General features: G+C 33.1%; 1 pseudogene; it reads right to left on the bottom strand.

Annotated features, from left to right (window-relative positions):
• Nucleotides 1-6,160: 6,160 nt before the first annotated feature.
• Nucleotides 6,161-10,657, bottom strand: LOC149557740 (DNA replication licensing factor MCM4-like; annotated as a pseudogene).
• Nucleotides 10,658-13,135: the final 2,478 nt, after the last annotated feature.

The following is a 13,135-nucleotide window of genomic DNA, read 5'->3' as shown; positions in this document are numbered from 1 at the left end:
TTAACAAGAGACGCCAACCTCAAATCCTGTAATGTAGAAAGAACTGACCTTTGAAATGCAAAGTGTTTATAATGTAGGTAGATTTTCCTTAGATCTCCTTCAAGGTCTTCAACAAATTTTCCTTGTACTTATGAATAATCCACTAAGATTTGAAATAGTGTTTTTCAATAAATGCTCTGAACTTGGAATATACCTTCATAAAAATTCTGCCTTAGATCTGCTCGTCATATTCAAAATAAGCCTTCACATGTCTGTTCACTTAGGTTTGATTTAGGTCTTCCACAAATTTGGCTTATAATTATGCTCTTGAATCTCTTAAAATATTCTTTTTATTCAAATGATATTTAATGAATTTATTGATACAAATTTCCTCATACTTGAATCCAAATATCATTATCATTGTCAAACATAACACAGACACAAAATCATTTTGGTTATTCACTTGTTATACAAGTTAGTCTTATCTTTTTGGTTTTCACAAGTCATGCACTTATGCATCTTTGGGATATCCACAAGCTATTAGAGATGTTTGGATGGTTCATGTCCTTTTTTTTTGTGTTGTTTGTAGGGTTTTTGCCATGAAGTCTAAGGACAGACATGTTGGATGTTTGTGATAGACATGTCCACCTATAAGAAAAGTATCAAATGTAGGAAAAATGCAAAGAAAAAGAAATGTTCATGACTACTGCTACACATATCTCAACCCTTAATACCCATATGCTTAGATGGATTGGCTAACATTCCTAGTCTTTTATATGTTTAGAACTCTATCTCAGAAGCTCCAAAATTATATGGGCTTTGTTCAATCCTCTGATAATTTAGAGATATAAATGCTTCTTTTTCTATTTTTAAGTCCAATCCCTCTTAATACAATTTTTTTGTTAATCCCTCTCTATACAATGTCTATTAAACCCTCACAGGTAGCTTCAAGACCTCCTTATTACTGTCTTTAAAAACTGTTATTATGTGTAGGACAAAATTTATGGGAAACACAGAATTAGTGCACAATTATGTATTATATTAAATCCTCTTTTCACAAACAACATCCAAATTTATAAGTAATTAAATAGTTATGGTCCATATAAATTTTGATACAAGATATAATATTCATATGTGGAAACTCAGAAATGAAGTGGATTCAGTAGGTTTGTGCTTTTTGGCAAATTACATGTAGCAATCCAATAGCTCTCTTTGCACTATCCTATTTGCCCTTATGGGTAAGTATTATATGGTGAAGTATTGTAGGCATTATTACATCATTAATTGGAAAAATGTGTAGAAATACATGGTGATATTCATGAAATATTATCTTTGTTCAGAGTCTTCTTAAAATCTCATGTTCATTGGCAGTAGGTAAGAAGATATCACACACAAAGAGTTATCAGTTAAGAAGAGGAGTTGTTTTATCTGAAGCCTTTGAAGTTAACATCACCATTCTCAAGAGAAACACCAGATCTTGGGTATGTTCTCTTCTTCTTTCTCTATAAACACTTTTTTATTAGGGAAGCACTAGTTTTTGTCTCTTTTTCTTTCTCATTATGCATGATAATGAATTCGTTACCTCTTTGAGCTTCTTGAAGACATTTTGGGAAATGTCACTCCCATGAGAATTTTCACTTTGTAATCACATTAGTTATGGGAGTTTTTGGTTGAGAGTAAAATCCTAACAAACCTCCTACATTAACTATTAACTATTGTTACAATGATCATGAAGTTTGACAGACGGTTTGAGGGTATACACACTAAATGTGAGGCATTCCTAAATTATTTGATTCCCAAAAATGAAGAGAGGCACATCTATGCTGATCTGTTTGCAATCAAGCATATGGAAGGTTTGGTAAGTGAAATGAACTCGAAGGATATATACTTAGCTGTATAAGAGAATGTAATCACAAATACAGATGATACAGTGGAATGTCTTAGGGTGGATCCAAATAAGCTTGATGTGCTTAAATATTATTTGTGTCATGCTAGAGAATCAAATATGTTGAACGAGTTGAAGTTAAGGAATTTTCTAGGAGAACATGGCAACCTTTTAGCTCTTGTTGATTCTTTGGATGGATGCCATAGTGAATTAGTAAATGTAAAGGTGCTGCAGCTTTTCGTCAACTTTTTGACTAACGATCCTAGTTATTTCAACATAAAGCAGGATTTGCAAAAAATAAATTTATTGATGGATTTTCCTACTTTGGTTGGATGGTTGGAGAAAATGTTATTAGGATATACAATTATATCATCATCAGGTATTGCATCAACACATGGAATTGCTAATTCAGTAAAGGACTCAACAATTGCTTTCATAAATGCTCTTTTGTTACCATCATCTCATTTAAAATCTAGAGAGCTTCTTGATCATTTTTTGGATGCAATGCTTATTAGTCTAGAGAAAACATTTGTGTCATTTGATATTTCGAGTGTGAAAGCCTACTTCAATTTCTTAGTTCAGTTGGCAAATGGTGAGCCTACCATAAACCATGTTATCAAGTGTACAATTAATATAATGGTCAAGCTATCTGGTTGTGAAATTCAACTTGAAGGATTGAAGTTTATTTTTGGCTTCTTGATATCTATGTTGGTTGCATGTGGTGCTAACAAACATGTCTTGGAAAAGTCCATAAAAAACTATGGTCAAATACTAGTTGTAGTAGTGGATTTGTTATCTGTAAGTTGAAGTCAAATGTTACTAAAAAGAACATAGATGCACAATTAATCCAATCAATCAGGGAGCTCAATCTACCAAAATGGAGTGTGATGCCACATTAGCAGATGAAGATGAAGATGATGGTATGTCAGATGGTGAATTGGCTAGTATGGACAAAGAAGATGATGATGATAGTAATAGTGAATGCTCACATGCTCTACTATTGCACCTGCTATTGCATTACTAAAAAGGCTTATATTGGCTCCTTATGAGGCAATTTAGACATCCTGCAAGTTTCTACTTTGATATTCAAATATACTTAGTTTGTATTTTCTTTAGGGAAAAATGACTCTTTTGGGATAATTGCATTTGCAAATGCCTAAAATTCTTATTTTTTGTTCTCTTCTAGCTTGGCCATGTCTTCTAGGTTGCTTCAGGTTCCCTTCCCAAAGAAGACAATGTTGGCAACATATGATGTGATAGAGAATAACAGATCTTTGCTAGTTCCTTCAGACACAAGTGTTGCCACTAGAGGTAGTGGCTAGGGGATTATTGAAGAAGATACCAATACTTCATCTATTCAGTATTGTTGTGATTGTTGCTCAACTATTCCCATTCTTAGGCGGTGTTGGCATTGTAATGTTTGCCCAAATTTTGATCTATGTGAAGCTTGCTATGAGGTGATGGATTCAGACAGGCTTCCACAACCTCACTCGAGAGATCATCCAATGTCAGCTATTCCAATTGAAGTTGATTCAGTTATAGTAGATGGGAGTGAGATCTAGTTTTCCATGGATGAAATGAGTGAGGAAAGTTTATTGCAAGTGGCAACTGAAATCAATTTACACAATTCACCTCCATTGGATCCCCCAGTGGAAACAAATGAAAGCAAAGATTTTCTTGTTACTGCAAATGATACAAAAGTAGTTCACAAGGCTTGAAATGTGGCAAAACTAAAGCTTGAAATGTCTACTTATTCATGCATCATAGTGAAAACTTAAGTAGGTAATCTGCCAAACATGAACAATTGTAAGTAAATATAGTAGAGATTTTTAGAAGTAAAAATTATCATTTTGAATTGTTAAAGACTCTTTATAATTATATACTTAATATTATTTAAATAATTTGAATAGCTAAACTCTAAACTATAAATTTTAAAAAATACAATTAAAACAGTTGCTCAAAAATGTTGTCAAAGAAGTTGAATGAAATTAGTACTATCAAGTTGTCAAAATTGGAGACTTCCCACATGCTAGCTTCTATGCACAGTTCTAAAAACTCAAGCCTATTAATGACCAAACACATTCCAAAATTTCCTTGTATTATCATTAGATGGGTTTATCATAACCACAATCCTATCTTTACCTTACTGTCAAATCTGGACAACGACTGTATGCATAAATCTTTGTTGCAGAACTTTACTTTGCACATTCTGATATATTAAAATTCAATAGCAACTTTATAAACTTACCTTGGAGATTCCTATACTTCTTCAATTTCATTCCCTATTCATTCTTGGAGGACCTTCACAAAAACTTCTATATTGAGGAGAAACTCAACGTGTAGAAAATTTAAGGCAATTAAAAATAACTCATTCCTCTTGTACTTTGGGAAATAGTTTGTCACCGAGCTCCTACATCCCATTCAAAGATACATCAATCTGCATGCTCAAAAACAAATCTTTTTCATCAAACCCTCAAACAATGTCTTTCAATTCCATGTAGAAAAATCTAACCATTATCCATTTGGTCAATCTGCACAAACTCGACACTAATGATATCTAGCCCCAAAAATTGGATTATCTTTTCCAATATGGAAATCTAAGGCAATTAGTTATCTTGACCCTTGATTGAAGTTTGGAGTACAATCTCCTTCAACATGCATTTTTATTTGTAATGACACCATGATTTGTCTACATTTAACTATGTATTTTTTGATCTTGAAATGAGATGAACATGATTGTGTAGATGACTTGATTATTTATAAATTTGCTAGATTTGATACACACTCTTTGTTGGATTACAAGAGGAGGCAAAATAGTTTCGAGCAATCTGAGATTGGTCCAATGGAAAGTCAATTGAAGGAAGAAAAATAAATTGTAATTCCTTGTGCCGTGGTGGGACTCTCAGATAATCAGTTTTTATTGATTTTCCTGTCAAAAAATTTAGATTTCAGGTAGAGAATCTATAATCTCAAACATAAATTTGAGTGTTATAAAAAATAGTTGTACTATGTACTATGATAATTATATTTTCTTAAGTATCAAGAATGTATTCATGACACTCAATTGCTTTAGCTCGGTGGGGTTGGTTGTATACTAGTTGAAACATTTAGTTGTACTAAATATAAATCCTAGTCTATAAATTTAAAATAGTAGATATATATTTGAATAAATTAAATTTGCATCAGTACTGTAAAAGGAATTTGCATCAGTATTGCATCCGAGTAATTTCAAACAATCCCTATTCTTTCATAAATTATCTAGCTTGAAACTGATTGTGGGTAGCATTTATTAGAGATTATCCTTGTGATGTATCATGGTCATGATTGCTAGAATCTTATAAAGCTTTTGAATTCACCTCTATAATATCTTGTACATTGTGATTCCCTTTGATTCATAAATTTTGAATAATGACTTCCCAATTTGATAATGATTCATTGCCGTCTTTTTTTTTCGGTCCCTTTTCTTTATAAGTGTTTCAAGTTTATAATAACAATGTTCTGTGTCTTGAAAACTTCTTGTGATCATATCTAGAGAAGTAGCTAATAGCTATGTGTTTGCACATCTTGTAGCTTCTTCATAGTAGAGCATATGATGCATTCTGCCAAGTAAATTCATCTGCATTCTGTACTTTTGTTGTTTCTCCCTTGTAGCTATTCATAGCAAATCAAGTCTTCACGGCACCATGATTGACATCATTGGTGTGTATGGAAGACAAGGTGCTGATGATATTCAACATTCTCAATTGTTGAAGTCATCACCATAGAATCATCACTACATCAAGATTAGATTCTAATTTTTCCTCTTTATATTTAATTTAAAATATAGATTAAAATAAATTGCTCTTTTTATATTTAATTATATTTTTATATTTAGGTAACCATGTGAAACTAGAGGGAGAGGAAAAATACCATTATGAACATTAAAATGAACTTTTTCCATTACGTTGGTTGAAAAAAAATACCTTTATAATTGCAATTACTTTTTCCTCACTCCAAAACTTGATAGAAAAAAACACTAATGATTCTCATAATTTATAATTATCATCCTCTTATCTGAGCAAGAATTATAAGATATCCATCATTACCTCAATGGTTGTCTTTGTCATAGATAGTACACCTAGACTTTGGATTCCTTCAATTTTCTGGATTTTTTTACAAGAGAAACTACCCATCAATGTACTATAGAGCATGAAGCCCAGGGCATATTAAAATAGTTTGCCACAACACACTGAGTGTAGTCTTATTAGATACTTCATTAATAATTATTATAGGGGCCATATCATCCTCAAAACTCATTCAGGTCCTCTTCACATTGTCCCCATGAATTGTAACAAACCCCTCACTCACAAGGTTTCCAATTGCATTATGAATCTGAAATTGAACAACATAACTCATAATGTATTCATTTCCCCCAAGAAAATGAAGCTGGAAATAGCTTGAAATTTACCCACAACAAATAATTACTTACATCATTCAGGCTGACTTCCTTGGATCCCTATTTGTGTATTTCCTCCATCAATTGTGATTGCATTCATTCATATCTAGTTAGGTGCCATACCAACAATTTTCTCAACACTATTTAGGGAAATATAAAGAATGTTACCTTAGTAATACAGGTTGATGGCCCCCTTGCCTACATCCTTTCCATGATAAGAATCCTCAGTGATGAAATAAGATTGGCTCGTCTCATTCTTTCACTAGCTAAGACTCCCATGTTTATGAGATCCATGTCAATGGTCCCTGTAACCATGACACTCAAATGCATTCAATGGCTTCCACTTAACATAGTTCTTTTAGAGCTGACTAATTTTGTGATGATAATGCATTCAATATACAATTAAATGAACTGACAATCCTCATTTCCAAAGATGCACAATGGTTACTAGTTGAATGATGGGTGGCAGATTGTTGAAGTGCAACTTCAAGAAGCTAGAATGATTCTACCACATCACACCTTTCAACCTACAGAATTGGAATGTAAGATATCTTTTTATTGCCTCAATTTGGCTTTAAAACATTCAGGAATGTAACCCACTTTTGTCTACATAGGATTTTCTTACCAACTCAGAGAATCTAATGTGGGTGAGGGCTTCACTTATTCTTATTAAGCTTTCAATTTGGTGTGGAGTCATTGTGATAACCTATACAATTCATTCAGGAGAACAAGTTAACATAACATGAGAATTTCCCTGCATCTAGATGCATTCTTCAGTAGAAGTATGAGATATACTATTACTTTTTTTACGTGTGTAACTTGTAAACATACTATACAGAAATTGAATTTGAGAATATATTGAGCTAACCTTCTTGCTACTACCAGGGAAGTTTCCCTTCCTATGCATTTCAACATAACCACAAATCAAATCTTCTGATGCCTCATCAGATATCTTAGGATGTAAATGTTGTCTTGCATAAGTGATATACGAAGTGAGAGTCGAGAGGTTGAATGCATCCAATGTTTGGTCCTAGAATCATAATGTAGTTCACATCAAAAATATTAGGTCATTGGACCCCCCATTAATTACTACATAGTATTGACCAAATTAGAGCTTACCTTTGGCTCGTCATAATGTAATGCAACAAGATGCCTTGCAAGGTGCCTGTCCATTTGTTCATCAACTTTATCAGGCACTAGGTAGATCAAATTAATCCTGGCATTTTTTGTGATTCTTTTATACTTGAGTGACAACAAATAAATTCTCCATCTTGAATTCTAAAACCAAACATACTCCACCTAGAAAGCAATGTTGGAGGAAGTTGGATATTGTCAATCACTGACAATCTAGGGTTGTAGTGTGAACCACTAGGATTGGCACAAGCTAAAATAGATGTTCTTGCATTCATAGATGCTATGATCCCAGCCTTTGCAATTGACACTGTTTGTCGTTTCATAACCTACTTGAAAGGAATGACCAAACATTGATATACAAGTCAACCAACAACATAGATTACGAAGTCAAGAAAGTAGTAAAAGCACATAATTCGAAGAGCTCAGAGAAAAATCACACCACATGTAACATGCTATGAGCATTGCCTGACATCTTGTCAAACTTGTCTATGTAACAAACACCCCTATCACTCATTACCAATGCTCCACTTTCTAGAACCTATTGAGTTCAAAGAAATAAGCAGTTTATATAGAATAAAGTGGTAGGTAGCAGTGGGGGAGAAGGCAGCTCAAAGAGCCCAATGATCAACAAATTGAGTTAATAACTTACTTTTTCACTAGTTTTAGGATCCTTTGATACATAAGCAGTCAAACCAACCGCAGAGCTTCCACAACCACTTGTATAAATGCCTCAAGGAGCCAACTTATGCACATACTGAAGTAGTTGAGACTTACTCATACCTAGATCCCCAACAAGCAGAATGTTGATATCACCACGAAAAGTAGCTCCTAAAGCTAGTTTTACTGCAGTTCCCCCAAAAAGTTGTTTAAGAAGCATAATGGTTAACATATGGTTCAAAGAACATGCAACAAATTACCAATTAATCAAACATGAATACAAAGAAAGATACCTAGCACAAGAGACCTTTCTTTACATTTTCTAGCTCCCAAATACTCAGAGCTAAGGACCTAGTTAGCCTCTCATAGATATCGAGCATGCGAGATAGTTCTTTCAACTTCTCAATTTGGAAATTGGTAGTAAAAATTCAATTTCAGAGCTTGCAAAATTCATGTTATATACAAAAGGTAAAAAGTATGAGTTTATACCTTAGCTTCATAATCAGCTGGTGACATATCACCCTCTTGAAAAGAGGCAAAACTATCACTATTGGTATCATGTTCCATTGGATCTTTGGCTCACAATCTTGTCTTTTCTGCCTTTTTCAGATGAAGGCAATCGATGTAGGTCTGCACCAGCAAATGATTTACAAATTAGAATTAGAAATCATAGAATAGAGCATTAAGGTCCTCATTTCCAACTTATTTGGACTAAGATAGGCTTGAGAGCTTTTCTTTAAATAGAGATTTCACAATCCTTTGGTTTGGTCCCACTCTAACTATCATAGCTTTGAAAATCCTAGTAACCTACCAAAAAAAACCAATGTCAACCTTCAAATGCTAACACTTGGCAATAAAAACAAGTGTAGAATTCGTATATCATGTAATGTCAGACACACCTTGTTCGATCACAAGGTTTGGCCGCATCAACAAGTTTTTCGTGCATCAACAAGCTAATAGTGTGCAAGATTTCCCCCTCTGGAATGGCATCAGGTGTTTCTTGTAGCCTTACAATCTGCTTATCAGTAAACCTAACCACAAAGTAAAAGGATATAGTTGTCTTCAGAGTCTTGAAGATGCAGCTTCAAATCATGCATAAACTAAAATCAACAAGTTCCTACCTGCATCTATTATGCATCAATGTCAAAGAATTCATAGTAGCACTTTCTAGCCTTGCACAACATGTAGGTTCATCAATTTGAATTTAGAATTTGAAGCATAAAATAGGATGTGAATACAAATCTAGCAAAAACACTTTTAGACAGCAAGTACCATTGTACATAGTGAAGCAAAGATATGAGATTTTTTTTAAAAACATGAAATACATTTGACAAAATTTGGTAGAAGATTCTCATGGAATATGAGAATAAAATTTGGCGTGAAAGTTCTCATACAGGGATTTTTTTCACACTAAAAAAATGTGCTCTCTCATATATAGCTTTCATCAAGCAAACATCTCAATGTGAGAAGAACCTCATGTACGGTGTCCTATTAGTTCCATTTAAGGTTACAGAGAGTAGATCAACAATGGCCGTGTCATAATAAGGAGTAAGATCTTATTTGCAAAATCTTGGAATCTAAAAGCTTCTGAGATCACTTTCATAAGAATGAATCTATTTAAAGACGTAGATTCTCCGCCACAATTTATGCAAAATAGAATTGAGAAACAAACATAACAAACAATGAAGACACAATTAACTATTATATTAAGAGTTCAATTGTAATCCAATGAATTACCTCTATCAACAGGTACTGGTATTGGAGCATATCCACAAACAAGGCACCTAAAGAATGCTTCTTTGATTTCTGATATAATTGAGCTACATCGAATTATCATTCCTTTTACTGAAACCATCTTCTCAATATCTAGATTTCAAAGACAAAAAAACCCTCTTATTAGATTTTTTGATTAGCATTGAATAATGAATACATAACTTTAAAAAGCATTGCCTACCTGATGGATTCAGATCTTGCATGTTAACTATATCTCTAAGATTGAATATTCTTGCCTGAATGCAATGGCAGTTATATGTAAGTCTGAGGCATGTTTATGTGTATAAATAAAAAATATATAAAATAACAAAGTCATGAAATGAAAACATACTAATTGACAAAACATATTTTTCCAAAAATACAATTCAGTCACTTGTATGTGCTCCCACAAAGGCTTGAGGTGAATAGCTACATCTATCAATACAATGTCAAAAATGGCAAGAAATTTAGGAGGATATCTGACCATCTTGCCATAAAGGTCTTCATCATATTCGAAGATGTTCATTGCATCAATATTTAGCGAATCACCTTCGACTTCCATTGTCTAAATGAGAAATAAACTAAATGAAGTGAATACAAAAGAAAATTTGCTCAACCAATAATTTGAAATGAGACTGGATGGTAACCATAAGAAGCTAGGAGGGACAAATTTGAACCTGTTCCAAGAGCCTCATGTATTTCCCCTCAAGGTCTAAAGGATCATCCCTAAAATTCCTCAGAAAGCACTAAACTACTTGATTGACATCTTGAACAGTTATGTTTGTGCCCCAAACAAGCATACGGGGGGTTGTCATCAAGGTCACCCTCAGAAGACTGGGGCATCTAATTATAATAGCCAAAAGAGGTAATTAATGTGTGTTTCGACAAAACATATTATACAAATTGAAAAGAAATAATTGACTCAATTGATAGGCAATTCTCAGTCCAAAAGGTTTCTTGGTACAAGGCAATATCTTGAAAATAGGTTTCTTTAATGTAGAAGGCACCAAAAGTTGGTACATAAACATCTACTATGCTGATTCCCTCAGGAGGCAGTTGCTTGGACAGTCAATGTGGACCACCCATTAAGGTTTGTAGAATAGAAGGGTTGTCTACTATGAACCATTTGACAGGACCCTAGGAATCTCCATGGTTGAACTGACCTAGAATCTGGGTGTGCAGGCTAACATACCATTAAGATAGTTTTTAATTCTTCTCATCAGCAATAAAGCATGTTTTATTAGCCCGTTATTTAGTTGGTTCACCTTTATTACTTCAAACAATCTAATCCAATGTTTATAATAGTAGAGTTCTTTTTATTAGAATATGATAAATTTTCTATTTTGATATGTCCAGGTTACATACTCCATATTCTTAATATATGGTTCAATTTCTTTTTGTACTAGTCTAGTTTTAATTGATTTAAAATATTTTAAATGACTATTGTTTGGAATTATCAAGTATAGATTAAACCAAACTCTACCAAAGGCCATAAAGCATGAGGAATGACAACTTTACACATCTGGAATTCATGATGTGAATAACAACTTTACACATCTAGAATTCATGATGTGAATGACATTCTTCATCCATATAATGCTATTTTAAAATTTAGGACTTTGTCTTGTTATGTGTTGTGATATATAATTAATATTTGTCACAATTGTAGGAAGAAGATTGCACAGAGACTTTTGTTTGATAAAAGTGCAAATGATGATAATGAAAGAAGCATATTGACAAAGCTAAAGCAATAGTGTGGTGGTTAGTTTACTTCTAAAATGGAGGGAATGGTATGTTGCATCATACATAAATAAAAAACTCACTTTGATTCTTATCAATGAAGTTAATCTAATTGTAAATTGTGTAAAAATCTATGTGCTTGTATGTAGGTCATAGATTTAGCATTAGCAAAGGAGAACCAAGCGTATTTTGATGATTATCTTAATGAAAATTCTCAAGCACATCCTGGCATAGACTTGACTGTGACAGTTTTGACAACTGGGTTTTGGCCGAGTTACAAATCATTTGATCTTAACCTGCTAGCCAAAATGGTATGCCCATTTTGTATATAGTATACCTTTTAAATTTGTCAATTTCTTAAGCAGCTTAACATTTTGACCTTTACTACTTAATGCAGGTAAGATGCGTAGAGGTTTTCAAGTAGTTCTATCAGACAAAGACAAAGCATATAAAGCTTACATGGATATAATCTCTGGGTACTTGTAATATTAATGGGAAGTTTTACCCTAAGCCTATGGAACTTTTTGTTACTACTTACCAGGTAATTGCCTTTTTGGTTGATTACTAGCTGATAGCTAGATTCCTTGATTCATATAAAATGACATTATAGGTAATTTTATACTGATCATTATTGGGAATTTCTTCTTCCAGTTTCTGGTTAAGAATTAATTGGGTAGAATAAGTTAAAGAAATGGTTAATGTCATTAATTGTTAATGACCATACATTGATAATTTGATTCATTTTTTACTTATGCTATCTATTTAAAGGAAAACTAAAATTGATGTGTTATAGAAACCATAAATATGCAAAGTGAATACATCACATTTATTAGTGTCAGTTTCCTTGATATATCTGGAATTCACTTCTTTTTCCTTGTGTAACTTACTCTATGGTTATGATACGTAGGCATCAACATTCTTGCTATTCAATGCATCTGAAAGGCTAAGTTACTCAGAAGTGAAGACTCAATTGAATTTGACTGATGAAGATATTGTCAGATTGCTACATTCTCTTTCATGTGTGAAACATAAAATTCTCAATAAAGAGCCAAATACAAAAACTATGGCACAAATAGATGTCTTCGAAGTCAATTCAAAATTCACTAATAAGATGAGGAGAATCAAGGTATGAACTCTAATATAACAAATTGTATACTATTTTTCCTGTCTATTTTTAACAAAAATTAATGCATGTGGAGATCACATGGGAATTGGTCTCTACTTGATTGCAAATTCCACTCCCACCAGTGGATGAGAAAAAAGAGGTGATTGAGGATGTGGATAAAGATAGACATTATGCAATTCTAATCAATAAATTACAAGTTAGCTGAAGATCAATGCTAATATGTTTACTCATGAATCTTTTTCTAGGGTGTTACTACTCTAACTCCTTGACTAATTTAACTTCATTTTAAAGTACCGGCTCTGAATTTGTATTGATTAGACATCATTTAAGAGTGGTAAAGTTGTAATATGGATAATATGGTAACAAAAGGTGATCAATGCCAATGGTAGTCACCTAGTGTTAAAGAAATCAGGAACATCTTAGAGGA

This window comes from Cupressus sempervirens, chromosome 5 (assembly GCF_028749045.1).
Source record: "Cupressus sempervirens isolate cs-2001-9-10 chromosome 5, ASM2874904v1, whole genome shotgun sequence".
Classification (NCBI taxonomy): domain Eukaryota; kingdom Viridiplantae; phylum Streptophyta; class Pinopsida; order Cupressales; family Cupressaceae; genus Cupressus; species Cupressus sempervirens.
Note: the sequence above shows the minus strand (reverse complement) of the source record. Positions and strands in the feature narration are given on the sequence as shown.